General features: G+C 40.2%; 1 protein-coding gene across 1 annotated transcript in view; it reads right to left on the reverse strand.

The window, feature by feature from the left end:
* The window catches only part of LOC101834473 (olfactory receptor 183), a 62,845-nt gene extending 47,366 nt beyond the window's left edge, over window positions 1–15,479 (reverse strand). The window contains exon 1 of the mRNA XM_040750313.1: window positions 15,384–15,479. The gene's annotated coding sequence lies outside the window, so the exon portion shown is untranslated. The remainder of the gene's footprint in view (window positions 1–15,383) is intronic.
* Between the last annotated feature and the right edge of the window lie 238 nt (window positions 15,480–15,717).

The raw sequence follows: 15,717 nt of genomic DNA on the forward strand, positions 1-15,717 counted from the left end.
GGAATGGACATTTAAGGTGGTCTCTCCACTGTTGCTTAGCTTGCCAGTTGGTGTTATCCCTTTAGATCACTAGAGGTCTCACTGGTGTCAGATCCCTCTATTATGGTATTTCTCATCCTGTTCTCCCCCTATTTTACCCCCTACTCAACCTTCCTGTTCCCCAATGACCTACTCTCTCTTCCTCTTCTCCCCCTCACTTCTTCCCAGCTCCCATTCCCCCCCACCTCTTGCCACGTTCCAAATATGAGGGTAAAACAATATTAATGTTCAGTATCTAAATGAATTTTAAGAGCTCTTCCATGCACTTGTCATTGTCATCACCTTTTGTCTTTTATAGATAGGTATGTTGTATATAATTTCAAGAAGACATCAGTTTTCTAAAAATTATTTGTATGCTTCATTGTAGTATTGCTAAGCTCTTTACACATGCCAAGTTTTGTATGAAAAAGAGGTCTGAACCATATATTATTAAAATCCACCACAAAAAAATCTCTAATATAATCTTATTACTCTCATAATTCATTCCTATGTACTAGTTAGAAAATATAAGAACAGAGGCTTGCCTTCCAGTGACTGGGGAAGGCCACAGAGCTTCCCAACCCTGGGGGAAGCCAAACGCCCCAGATCCCAGGTCTTCTCTTACACCAACAAGACCAGGGGACCAGCTGGTCCAGTGAGACCAGGTAAAACAGGCACTACATCTGGGCCTGCATTCCAGTGCCTGGGGATTGCCTGGGAACTGCACAGAGCTTCCCATCCCAGTGGGAGCCAGATTCCAGGTCTTCTCTTCCACCAAGGAGACCAGGAAACCAGCAGATCCAGGTAAGGAAGGCCCCACATCACAGTGTGCCTTCCAGTGACTGGGGAAGGCTGCAGAGCTACCCATACTGGCGGGAGCACCCAAGATCCCACGTCTTCTCTTCCAGCAAAGGCACCAGGGGACATGGAGGGAGGCTAAGTACCCCAGATTCGTGGTCTCATTCTCCACTCACAGGACCAGAACTAGGATGAGGAATAGAAGAACTACCAGATTATTGGACTTGCTAGCACCCACAGAAAGGGAACTCTGGTCCACTAACCAAGAGACCAGTAAGGAGCTGTTTCTGCACCCACTAGAAGAAGAGATGGGAAAGAGACAATACAAAAACACACTCAGAAACAGAAAAACAAATATGACACCACCAGATTTTAGAGACTCCACACCAGCAAGACTCCAACATTCCAATGCAAATGAAGCAGAGGAGAATGACCTTAGAAACAACTTCATGAAAATGATAGATGCCCTAATTAACAGACATCTATAGAACATTTCATCCACATAAAAAAGAATATACCTTCATCTCACCATCACATGGAACCTTCTCAAAAGTCGACCACATACTTGGCAACATATCAAACCTCAGCAGCTTCAAAAAAATTGGAATAACTCCATGCATCTAATCAGACCACCATGCTTTAAAATTAGAATTCAACAACAACATAAATTGCAGAAAACCTGTAAATTCATGGAAATTGAATAATGCGCAACTGCACCATTCCTGGGTCAAAGAAGAAATAAAAAAAAAGAAATTAAAGACTTCCTAGAATTCAATGAGAGTAAAGACAAAACATATCCAAACTTATGGGACACATTGAAAGCAGTGCTACTGGGAAAGTTCATAGTACTAAGTGCCCACATGAAGAAACTGGAGAATAGTTATACTAGAGAATTAACAGCACAGCTGAAAGCTCTAGAACACAAGGAAGCACACTACCCCAGGAGGAGTAGATGCCAGGAAATAATCAAATTGAGGGCTGAAATCAATAAAGTAGAAACTATAAAACAATACAAAGAATCAATACAACGAAGAGTTGGTTCTTTGAGAAAATCAATAAGATAGACAAACCTTTGTCCAAACTTACCAAACAGCAGAGTGTGAACATGCAAGTAAACAAAATCAGAAATGAAAAGGGGGACATAACAATGGACTCTGAGGAAATTCAGAGAATCATTAGGTCATATTTGAAAACCTGTACTCCACAAAATTTGAAAATTTAAAGGAAATGGATGACTTCCTGGATAGCTACCACTTGCCAAAATTAAATCAAGAACAGATAAGCAATTTAAATAGAACTATAACTCTTATGGAAATAGAAGCAATCATTAAAACTCTCCCAACCAAAAAAAAAAGCCCAGGTCCATATGGCCTCAGTGTGAATTCTACCAGAAATTCAAAGAACAGCTTATACCAATTCTTCTCAAAGTATTCCATGCAATAGAAGCAGAAGGGTCTTTGCCAAACTCTTTTTATGAGGCTTCAATAACCTTGATCCCCTGAAGAGTGGATAGAGAAAATGTGGTACATTTACACAATGGAGTACTATAAGCCAGTAACAGAGAGGGATAACTGTTGACCAACGTGATTAAGACTGGGCTGGTTTAACCCCCAGAAACAGCTGGCCTGACAAGGGTTAACTCTTGAATCTCAGGCTGATGCCTGGGAATCCAGCATGGGACTGATCAAGACCCCTTAATGGGGGTGTCATTGAGGAGGCCTAGGTAATCTATTGAGCCTTGGGTAGTAGATCATTATTTATCTGGGGTATACAAATATACTTTGGACTCCCATCCAACAATGAGAGATCCATCCTCACCCTGAACTCTTGGGGGAGGGTCTAGGCCCTGCCCTGGATGAAATGACAGACTATGGACACCCTCAAGGAGGGGCTCACCCTTCCTGGGGAAATGAGAGGATATTGGGTGTGATTGGGGGAGGGCACGGGAGGAGGGAGGGAAACAGAGAGGGCACTTGAACTGACTTGTGAAGCAACCTTGTTTCTAATCTAAATTTAAATTTAAAAATAAAAATTAAAAAAAGAAAAAGAAAAGATTCCAACAAAAAAAACCAAAACTTTCCCAACCTAACAAAAGACAATTAAGGTACAATAAGTTTACCGAACACCAAATAGTGTGAACCACAAAATAAGTTCCCTCGCCACCTAATAATCAAGACCCCATGCATACAGAATAAAGAAAGAATACTTAGAGGAGCAAAAGAAGAAAGGTCAAATAACATGTAAAAGCAAACCTATTAGAATTACACCTAAATTCTCCATGGAAACTCTGAAAGCAGAAGGTCCTGGATAGATATTCTACCAACACTAAGAGACCACAGACAGCAGCCCAGACTACTATACCAAGCAAAGCTTTCAATCAATATAGATGTAGAAAACAAGATTTTCCATGACAAAACCAGACTTAAATAATAATTATCCACTAACCCAGCCCTACAGAAAGTTCTGAAAGGAAAACTCCATCCCAAGTAAGTTAACTACAACCAGAAAAATATAGGCAAGATCAGCCCCTCCAAGACTCCAACCTCAGAGAGCCCAGCTTCAGGTGAGATTGGGTCTCCAGCAGGGACCGCCTCCCCATCACACATCCCCCTCGATCTTCAGGGCCGCTCCCGGCATCCAGAAGACCCGCCCACACAGGAAAGACATCAGCCTCTCCAAGACCCCAACCCCAGCTAGTCCAGCTTCAAGAAAGACATCAGCCCCTCCAAGACCCCAACCCCAGCGAGTCCAGCTTCAGGAAAGACATCAGCCCCTCCAAGACCCCAACCCCAGCGAGTCCAGCTTCAGGAAAGACATCAGCGCCTCCTAGACCCCAACCCCAGCGAGTCCAGCTTCAGGAAAGACATCAGCCCCTCCAAGACCCCAACCCCAGTGAGTCCAGCTTCAGCATTCCCAGCTTCAGCTGCAGGAAGGAAGGAGACCAGTGGAATCGGAAAGACCCCACCAGCACCCACTGGAAGAAGAGATGGGAAGAAGACAGAATAAGAGATCACTCAGCAATAGAAACACCAACATGACCCCACCAGAATCCAGGGATCCAACACCAGCAAGACCTGAAAAGCACTACATAGACGAAGAAGAGGAGACAGACCTTAAAAATTATTTCATGAAGATGATGGAGACCCTCAAAGAAGAAACGAGGAAATCCCTTAAAGAAATAGAAGAAAAAAACAAACAAAAATCCATGAAATGGGGGAAAATTCAAAAAATAAACAAATCTCTCAAAGAATCTAAAGAGCACCAAGAAAAAACAACCAAGAAAATTAAGGAAACAGCTCAAACAGTTGAAGGATTGAAAGCTGAAATGGAAATGATAAAGAAAACACAGAATGAAGGGATTCTGGAAATAGAAAAGCTCGGTAAATGGTCTGGAACTACAGATGCAAGTATCACCAATAGAATACAAGAGATAGAAGAGAGAATCTCAGGTGTTGAAGACTCATTAGAGGATATAGAGTCATCAACCAAAGAAAATCTCAAAACCAACAAATCCTTAACACAAAATATCCAGGAAATATGGGACACCGTGAAGAAGCCAAACCTGAGAATAATAGGTATAGAAGAAGGTGAAGAACTTCAACTTAAAGGTACAGAAAACATATTCAACAAAATCATAGAAGAAAACTTCCCTAACCTAAAGAAAGATATGCCTATGAAAGTACAAGAATCTTACAGAACACCAAATAGGCTCGACCAGAAAAAGAAGTCACCTCGCCATATAATAATCAAAACATCAAACCTACAGAGTAAAGAGAAAATATTAAGAGCAGCTAAAGAAAAAGGCCAAGTAACATACAAAGGCAGACCTATTCGAATTACACCTGACTTCTCAATAGAAACGATGAAAGCCAGAAGATCCTGGCCAGATGTCCTACAAACGCTAAGGGAACAAGGATGCCAGCCCAGACTACTATATCCAGCAAAGCTCTCAATTACCATAGATGGAGAAAACAAAATATTCCATGACAAAGCCAGATTTAAACAATACGTATCCATGAATCCAGCTCTACAGAAAATGCTAGAAGGAAAACCTAGAGCCAAGGAAGATAACTACATTCACAAAGACACAGGCAATATATAATCACACTTTACAAAACACCAAAAGAAAAAGGGAGGAGAAACTACACAAAATAACTTCACTAACAATAAATCAAGCACAAACAAGGATCACCAATCAATGGTCATTAATATCCCTCAATGTCAACGGCCTCAACTTGCCTATAAAAAGACACAGACTAGCAGAATGGATAAGAAGACAGAACCCTTCCTTCTGCTGCATACAAGAAACACATCTCAACATCAAAGACAGACGTTATCTCAGAGTAAAGGGTTGGGAAAAGTTCTTCCAATCAAACGGTCCCAAGAAACAAGCGGGCATAGCAATCCTAATATCTATCAAATTAGACTTCAAATTAAAATCAATCAAAAGAGATGAAGAAGGGCACTTCATATTCATCAAAGGAAGAATACATCAAGAAGTCTCAATTTTAAACATCTACGTCCCAAATACAAAGGCACCTACATTCGTGAAAGAAACATTACTAAAGCTCAAAATGCACATAAAATCGCACACACTAATAGTAGGAGACTTCAACACTCCGCTCTCACCGCTAGACAGGAGCTCCAGACAGAAACTTAACAAAGAAACAAAAGAACTAATAGGAGTTATGACCCAACTGGGTTTAGCAGACATCTATAGAATATTCCACCCAAATACAAAGGGATATACCTTCTTCTCGGCACCACATGGAACCTTCTCTAAAATTGACCACATAATAGGAAACATAGCAAATCTCCACAGATACAAAAAAATTGGAATAACCCCCTGCATCTTATCAGACCAGCATACATTAACATTAGAATTCAACAATAACACAAATTGCAGAAACCCTACAAACTCATGGAGATTGAACAATGCACAATTGCACCATCCCTGGGTAAAGGAACAAATAAAAAAAGAAATTAAAGACTTCCTTGATTTCAATGAGAATGAAGACACAACATACACAAACTTATGGGACACTTTGAAAGCAGTGCTGAGAGGAAAGTTTATAGCACTAAGAGCCCACATGAAAAAACTGGAGAGCAGTCATACTAGAGAATTAATAGCACAGCTGAATGTTCTAGAACAAAAGGAAGTAAACTCCCCCAGGAGGAGCAGACGCCAGGAAATAATCAAATTGAGGGCTGAAATCAATCAAGTAGAAACCAGGAAAACACTGAGAAGAATCAATGAAACAAAGAGTTGGTTCCTTGAGAAAATCAACAAAATAGACAAACTTCTGTCCAAACTAACCAAAAGACAGAGAGAGAGCATGCTAATTAACAAAATCAGGGATGAAAAAGGGGACATAACAATGGACTCTGAGGAAATCAAGAGAATCATCAGGGCATACTTTGAAAATCTGTACTCCACAAAATTTGAAAATTTAAAGGAAATAGACAATTTCCTGGATAGATATCACTTGCCAAAACTAAATCAAGAACAGATAAACAATCTAAACATACCTATAACCCCTAATGAAATAGAAGCAGTCATCAAAAGTCTCCCAAACAAAAAAAGCCCAGGCCCAGATGGCTTCAGTGCAGAATTCTACCAGAAATTCAAAGAAGAGCTAATTCCAATACTCCTCAAAGTATTCCACACAATAGAAGCAGGAGGCTTACCGCCAAACTCTTTCTATGAGGCAACAATTACCTTGATACCCAAGCCACACAAAGACACAACTAAGAAAGAGAACTATAGACCAATTTCCCTCATGAACATTGATGCAAAAATACTCAATAAAATACTCACAAAACGGATTCAAGAACACATCAGAAAAATCATCCACCATGATCAAGTAGGCTTCATTCCAGGAATGCAGGGATGGTTCAACATTAGAAAATCTATCAATGTAATCCACCATATTAACAATCTGCAAAAGAAAAACCACATGATCATCTCACTAGATGCTGAAAAAGCCTTTGACAAAATCCAGCACCCCTTCATGATAAAGGTCCTAGAGAGATCAGGGATAACAGGAACGTACCTGAATATAATAGAAGCAATATACAGTAAACCAACAGCTAACATCAAACTAAATGGAGAGAAACTCAAAGCAATTCCTCTAAAATCAGGAACAAGACAAGGCTGTCCACTCTCTCCATATCTCTTCAATATTGTACTTGAAGTTCTAGCTACAGCAATAAGACAACAAAAGGAGATCAAGGGGATACAAATAGGAAAAGAAGAAGTCAAACTTTCACTATTTGCAGATGATATGATAGTTTACATAAGTGACCCAAAAAACTCCGCAAGGGTACTCCTAGAGCTGATAAACACCTTCAGCAATGTGGCAGGATACAAGGTAAACTCAAAAAATTCAGTGGTCCTATTATATAGAGATGATGAAGTGACTGAGAAAGAAATCAGAGAAACATCACCTTTTACAAATAGCCAGAAACAGCTTCAAATATCTGGTGTAATGTTAACCAAGGAAGTGAAAGACCTGTATATCAAGAACTTTGTGTCTTTAAAGAAAGAAATCAAAGAAGATACCAGAAAATGGAAAGATCTCCCATGCTCTTGGATTGGTAGGATCAACATAATAAAAATGGCAGTCTTGCCAAAAGCAGTCTACAGATTCAATGCAATCCCTATCACAATTCCATCACAATTCTTCAAGGACCTGGAAAGAACATTAATCAACTTTATATGGAAAAACAAAAGGCCCAGGATGGCCAAAACATCCCTATACAATAAAGGAACTTCAGGAGGCATCACCATACCTGACTTCAAGCTCTATTATAGAGCTATAGTCCTGAAAACAGATTGGTATTGGCACAAAAATAGGCAGGTAGACCAATGGAACCGAATCGAAAGCCCTAATTTTAACCCACACACCTATGAAAACTTGATTTTTGACAAAGAAGCTAAAACTGTACAATGGAAAAAAGAAAGCATCTTCAACAAATGGTGCTGGCATAACTGGGTACTGGTATGCAGAAGACTGCAGATAGATCCATGTTTATCGCCTTGTACAAAACATAAGTCCAAATGGATCAAAGATCTCATCATAAATCCAGCCACACTGAACCTTTTAGAAGAGAAAGTGGGAGATACTCTTCAACGATTTGGTACAGGAGACCACTTCCTATACATAACACCAGTGGCACAGGCACTGAGATCGACAATTAACAAATGAGACCTTCTGAAACTAAAAAGCTTCTGTAAGGCAAAGGGCACAGTCAAAAAGACAAAAAGGCAGGCCACAGAATGGGAAAAGATATTCACTAACCCTACATCTGCCAGAGGGCTAATCTCCAATTTACAAAGAACTCAAGAAACAAGTCTCCAAAACACCAAAGGATCCACTTAAAAGGTGGGGTACAGAGCTAAATAGAGAATTCTCAGTAGAGGAGGCTAAAATGGCCAAGAGACACTTAAGAAAGTGCTCAACATCCTTAGCCATCAGAGAAATGCAAATCAAAACAACTCTGAGATATCATCTTACTCGTGTCAGAATGGCTAAAAACACCAAAGACAATTTATGCTGGAGAGGATGTGGAGAGAGAGGAACACTCCTCTGCTGGTGGGAGTGCCGAGTCATACAGCCTCTTTGGAAATCAGTATGGAGATTCCTCAGGAAAATGGGAATTAATCTACCACTAGACCCAGCAATTCCACTCTTAGGCATTTATCCAAATGAGGCAGGTTCATACAACAAGGGCATCTGCTCCACTATGTTCATAGCAGCATTGTTTGTAATAGGCAGAACCTGGAAGCAACCTAGATGCCCCTCAACTGAAGAGTGGATAGAGAAAATGTGGTACATTTACACAATGGAGTATTACTCAGCAGAAAAAAACAATGGAATCTTGAAATTCGCAGGGAAATGGATAGCACTGGAAGAAACCATCCTGAGTGAGGTAACCCAGTCGCAAAAAGACAAACATGGTATGTACTCACTCATATATGGATTTTAGATATGGATCAGGATAGTGCCAGTCTGCACTTCCACAGATAGAGAGTCTGGGAAATAGGAAAGAACCTAAAAGATATGCATATATGCATAGTACCCAAGAGAAGAGGATGGAGACAAGATCCTCTGAATGGATGGGGAACACGGCAAGGGTTGGGAGGGAGTGGGAGCTGGGAAGAATAGAGGGGGTAAAGAGGAAGGGAGTTGGTAATGGGGGAACAGGAAGTTGAGGGGGTGGGGGTAGAATGGGGGAAGAGGGAATCATAGGATCGAAGACAGATCAGGCACCAGAGTGACCTCGAGTGATCTAAAGGTATAACATCAATTGGCAAGCTAAGCAATAGTGGAGGGACCACCTCGAATGCCCATTCCTGATAATGAACTTGATGTCTATAACCATCCGGGAGCCTTCACCCTGTGACTGATGGAAGCAGAGTCAAACACACAACTAATCACTGAACTGAACCCAAGGAACCCAGTGACAGAGAGAGAGCAGTGATGAGCAAATTGGCAAAGAATGGGCTGGCAAAACCAGCAGAGACAGCTGATCTGAACAGGGGAGTGCTCTTGGACCCCAGACCGACAGTGGGGAGGCCAGCATGGGACTGATCTGGACCCCCCAAATGTGTGGGAAACCTATGGGGCCCTGAGCTGTGGATCAGTGTCTATCCCTGGTATACAAACTGTCTTCATGTGCCTATAGCACAAAGAGAGATGCTCTCTCAGCCTTGACTCTTAGGGGAGTGCCTTGACCCTACCAAGAGTAAAATGACAGAATCTAGATATCCCCTATGTGGAAGGATTTGGCAATAGGGTGGGAGGGAGGGTGGGAAGGGGAGTGCGGGAAGAGGGGAGGGAGAGGGAACTGGGATTGACATGTAAAACAAGCTATTTAAAATTAAAATAAAAGTAATGATAAAAAAAGAAAAACATAGGCAATACATAATCACACTTTACCAACAGCAAAAAGAGAAAACAGGTGAAAATATACACATAGAATTCCAACAACAACAACAACCATTCCAAATCAAAGAAGAATGAGCAATCAATGGTCATTAATATCCCTCAACATTAATGGTCCTAACTCGCATATAAAAAGGCATAGGCTAACAGAATGGGTTCGAAGACAGAATCCATCCTTCTGCTGCATACAAGAAACACACCTCACCCTCAAAACAGACATTACCTCAGAGTTAAGGGTTGGGAAAAGATTTTCCAATCAAATGGACCGAAGAAACAAGCAGGAGTAGCAATCCTAATATCTAACAAACTAGACTTTAAACTGAAACAATCAAAAGAGATGAAGGAGGTTATTTCATACTCATCAAAGAAGAAATCCATCAAGATGAAGTTTTGATTCTGAGCATCTATGCCCCAAATACAAAAGCTCACAAAAGAAACATTACTAAAACTCAAACTGCACATAAAACCTCACACACTTATAGTGGGAGACTTCAACACCCGACTCTCACCACTATACAGGCCTGCCAGGCAGAAACTTAGCAAAGAAACAAAGAAACTAATAGAAGTTATTACACAATTGAGTTTAACAGACATTTATAGAACACTCCATCGAAACACAAAAGAATACACCTTCTTCTCAGTGCCACATGGAACCTTCTCAAACATTGACCACATACTTGGCAACATAGCAAACCTCAGCAGGTACAAAAATTGGAATAACTCCATGCATCTTATCAAACAACCATGCATTAAAATTAGAATTCAACAACAACACAAATTGCAGAAACCCTACAAACTCATGGAAATTGAATAATGAGCAATTGCACAAAGAAGAAATAAAAAAAGAAATTAAAGACTTCCTAGAATTCAAGGAGAATGAAGACACAACAAACCCAAATCTATGGGACACTTTGAAAGCAGTGCTAAGAAGAAAGTTCATATCACTAAGTGCCCATATGAAGAAACTGGAGAATAGTCACTCTAGAGAATTGACAGCACTACTGAAAGCTCTAGAACAGAAAGAAACAAACTCACCCCGGGGGAGTATACCCCAGGAAATAATCAAATTGTGGACTGAACTCAAAGGAGAAACTAGGAAAACAATACAAAGAATCAATGTAACAAAGAGTTGGTTTTTTGAGAAAATCAACAAGATAGACAAACCTTTATCAAACTTACCAAACAGCAGAATGTAAACATGCAAGTTAACAAAATTAGAAATGAAAAGTGGGAAATAACAACTGACACTGAGGAAATCTAGAGAATCATCAGGTCATACTTTGAAAACCTGTATTCCACAAATTTCAAAATTAAAAGGAAATGAACAATTTTCTGGACAGATATCACCTGCCAATTTTAAATAAAGAACAAACAAGCAATTTAAATAGATCTAAACACCTAAGAAAATGGAAACAATCATCAAAAGTCCCCCAACCATAAAAATCCCAGGTCCAGATGGCTTCAGTGTGAATTCTACCAGAAATTCAAAGAACAGCTTATACCAATTCTTCTCAAAGTATTCCATGCAATAGAAGCAGAAGGGTCTTTGCCAAACTCTTTTTATGAGGCTTCAATAACCTTGATACCAAAGTCACAAGACACAACTAAGAAAGAGAACTTGAGACCAATATCACTCGTGAACATGGATGTAAAAATACACAATAAAATACTGGCAAAGCTGATTCAAGAACACATTAGAAAAATCATCCACCATGATCAAACAGGTTTCATCCCAGTGATGATGGGGTGGTTCAGCATACGAAAATCCATCAATATAATCCACCATATAAACAAGCTGAACAACAAAAATCACATGATAATCTCACTAGATTCTGAGAAAGCCTCCTGCAAAATCCAACACCCCTTCATGATAAAGGTCCTGGAGAGATATGGGATAACAGGGACGTTCCTAAACATAATAAAATCTATATACAGCAAACCAACAGCCAACATCAAACTAAATGGACAGAAACTCAAAGCAATTCTTTTAAAATCAGGAACAAGACAAAGCTGTCCACTCTCTCCATATCTCTTCCCAGAGCAATAAGACAACCAAAGGAGACGAGGGGGATAAAAATTGTAAAGGAAGATGTTAAACTTTCACTATTTGCAGATGATATGATAGTTTACATAAATGACCCAAAAAACTCTACCAGGGAATTCCTACAGCAAAGTGGCAGGATACATGATCAACTCAGGAAAATCAGTAGCCTTATATACAGACAATAAAAGGGCTAAGAAAGAAATCAAAGAAACATCATCCTTTACAATTAAAAAGTGGTCTACAGAACTAAACATGGAATTCTCAATAGAGGAGCCTAATGTGGCTGAGAGACACTTAAGCAAGTGCTCAACATCCCTAGCAATCAGGGAAATGAAAATCAAACTGACTCTAAGATACCATCTTACTCCTGTCAGAATAGCTAAAATCAAAAACATCAATGACAGTTTATGCTGGAGAGGATATGGAGAAAGGGGAACACTCCTCCAGTGCTAGTGGAAGTGCCAACTCGTACCCCTATTATTGAAATCAGTATGGAGATTCCTCAGGAAAATGGGAATTAGTCTACCACAAGACCCATCAATTCCACTCTTAGGCATATACCCAAAAGATGCACATTCATACAACAAGGATGTCTGTTCAGCTATGTTTATAGAAGCACTATTTATAATAGCCAGAACCTGAAAGCAACCTCAGCTGAAGAGTGGATGAGAAAATGTGGTACATTTACACAATGGAGTACTATTCAGTGGAAAAAAATTGGAATCTTGAAGTTTGCAGACAAATGGATAGCACTAGAAGAAACCATCCTGAGTAAGGTAACACAGTCACAAAAAGACAAATATGGTATGTACTCACTCAAATATGGATTTGAGACATGGATCAGGGGAGTGTCAGCCTACAATCCCACTGCAGAGAGACTTGCACACAGGAAGGACACTAAGAGAGATATGCATGGCACCCCAGAGAAGGTGGAGTGAAGCAAGATCTCCTGAGCAGATTGGGAAGTGTGGGGGGGAGGGGAGAGGTTGTCAGGAAAAAAGAGAGGGTGAGAAGAGGAGGGGAGGAGAGGAGGACATGGGGGAACAGGAAGTTTGAGTTAGGGGAAGAGTAGAAGAGAACAGGATGAGAGAGACCGTAATAGAGGGAGTCATTCTAGGTTTGAGAGGAGATCTGACAGTAGTCAGATTTCAAAGATCGACAAGGATGACCCCAACTGACAAACTAAGCAATAGTGGAGAGACTACCTTAAATGCCCCTCCCTGATAATAAGTTTGATGACTATCTCATATACCATCCTAGAAGCTCCATCCAGTGACAGACAGAAGCAGAGGCAGACACCCACAGATAAACACTGAACTGAACTCCTGGGACCCAGTGACAGAGAGGAACGAATGATGAGCAAAGGGGTCACGAATGGGCTGGGGAAACCTAGAGAAACAGCTGACCTGAACAAGGAGGAGCTCTTGGACCCCAGACTGATGGCTGAGAGGCCAGTGTGGGACTGATCCAGACCCCCCGAATGTGGGTGTCAGTGACTAGGCCAAGGCAATCTATGGGGCTTTGGGTAGTAGATCATTATTTATCCCTGACACACAAAATGGACTTTGGGCGCCCATCCCACAATGAGGATGCTCTCTCAATCTGGATACTAGGGGAAAGGCCTAAGACCTCCCAGGAACGACATGACAGACTCTAGAGATCCCGCATGGAGGGCCTTACCCTACCTGGGGAATGGAGTGGGAATTGGGTGGGGCGATGGGGGGGAGGCAGGTGGGGAGGAGCAGGAGTGGAGGAGCCGGAGAGAGAACTGGGACAGACATGTTAAGCAAACTTGTTTCTAATTTAAATACATAATAAAAAAAGAAAAAGAGAAATATATATATATATATATATATATATATAGAGAGAGAGAGAGAGAGAGAGAGAGAGAGAGAGAGAGCGATCGAGTCCATTGTATCTATGCCAGGGGTGGTACAGTTGGATCATATAGTACAGGCACCTAGACACTGATTTCCATAGTAGCTGTACCTATTTGCAGTCCTAAGAACAGTTGAGTAATTTTCTTTTTTTCCCACATCCATGCTACCACTAGTTGTCATATGTTCTTTTGATGTTTGTTATATAACTGGGCTAAGAAACTCAAAGTAGTACTAATTTGCATTTCCTAGATTTAGAATATTAAACATTAAAAAGACGTTTCTCAACTTTTTTTTTCTTTCGGTTTTTTGAGAAAGGGTTTTTCTGTGCCTTTGGAGGATGTCCTGGAACTAGATCTTTGTAGACCGTGCTGGTCTCAATCTCACAGAGATCCACCTGTCTCTGCCTCCTGAGTGCTGGAATTAAAGGCATGCACCACCACAGCCTGGCTTCTCAACCATTTGTATTTCTTTCTGTTTTTTGTGTTTTTTTAATAAATTTTTGGTTCCATGTCCCAATTTTTAAGTGAATTATTTTTGTTAGTGTTTAGTTTTCCTACTACATAGATACTTGCTGATTGATATTCACTAAGGCTTTATTTACAAGAACCAGGAAAATTGAGTCAACCTAGATATCCAAATAGTTAAGAATGTATAGTGAATATATGGTGCATAAACACAATAGAACATTTTTTAATTATAAGAAAAATGAATTATGAAAATTACAGGTAAATGAATGGAGCTGGACATAGTCATTCTGAGGGAGGTGACCCAGATCCAAAAATACATGTCCTCTGTCTTGGCTGACAGGAATGGATTTAAGGTTGTTTCGTCACTCACTTCATTGCCAGCATCGAATACCAGTCCCTCACTATTATTTTGATATCTTCATCCCATAATCTTTACTGTGCTTGCCTTGGTTTATGTCCCCTTTAGCTTTTTGTGACATACTACTATTTTCTCGCTTTTTAACTTCAATGTTTAGCCTCTATTATCTATGTTCTGTGTACAATTCCTACTTCCAACTATTTCCTGGATATATTTGAACACCTGGCTTTGTTGTGTGTCGTTACTACTATTTACTTCCTCCTTTCTGAGTCATAGTTGGCACTTCTGGAGAAAGAAGTTTGCTTGTTAAAAAAGATAACCTTGCAAAATTGGCCATGCTGCACTTCAGAAGATGTGCCAGTCAGAGGACACATGAAAAGGCAAGGCAGCATCCAGACTTAGGGGGGAAATCTTCCAAAGAGGAAGACATGAAACCTTTAAAGTAAAAATCTTCATGAAATAAAAGACCAATGGAAAGAGTCATCAGAAGGCTTCACTAAGGACCCAAGTTGCATTTCTAGTAGCCACGTAAAAACTGTACGTCGGCCATGACATCTGTACCCTAGATCTGTGAAGACACTGTGATCACTGGGGATTGCAGGACAGACTTACGAAGAGACTTGTTTGAAAGGAATAAGGTACATGTCCTCTTAACTTCTACATGAACATGCTCTTATACATACTCACACACATCAAACCCATTCACCAAATAGTGCAAACAAATTGGATGCCATTTATGTTTCAATACATTTTTGCATTATACGAAGTTTGTCATATTAAGCACATTTACCTCCCAAAACTTTCATCACTTTTATGTTGTGAAAACCTTCAAAAGCCTTTCAGTTTCAGAACTCTGCAAGTGATTATTACCTGTATTCACCTCCTGAATTCCTTGCTGCTTAGTGTAGCTGGCTACTCATCCACCTTTCACTGTCTCTCTCCTGCTTTCCCTCCCAGCCTCTGGCAACAGCAATTCTGCTCTCACCCTCTGTGATGTCACTAGATTCCAAAGCTGAGATCATACAGAACTTGTATTTCTGTGCCCTTACTGCACTCAGAATAATGGATATTTCTATTTTTAATACTCACTCTATGTCATTCTTTAGAGTTTTATATTTGATGTGGATAACTGTGAAAAGATTTTGTCTCACTTATTTATAAAGTTTCTAATTAACCCAATAGTTACTGCGGACTACTTTATCCA

Source organism: Mesocricetus auratus, unplaced genomic scaffold, assembly GCF_017639785.1.
Source record: "Mesocricetus auratus isolate SY011 unplaced genomic scaffold, BCM_Maur_2.0 Super-Scaffold_100008, whole genome shotgun sequence".
Lineage (NCBI taxonomy): Eukaryota > Metazoa > Chordata > Mammalia > Rodentia > Cricetidae > Mesocricetus > Mesocricetus auratus.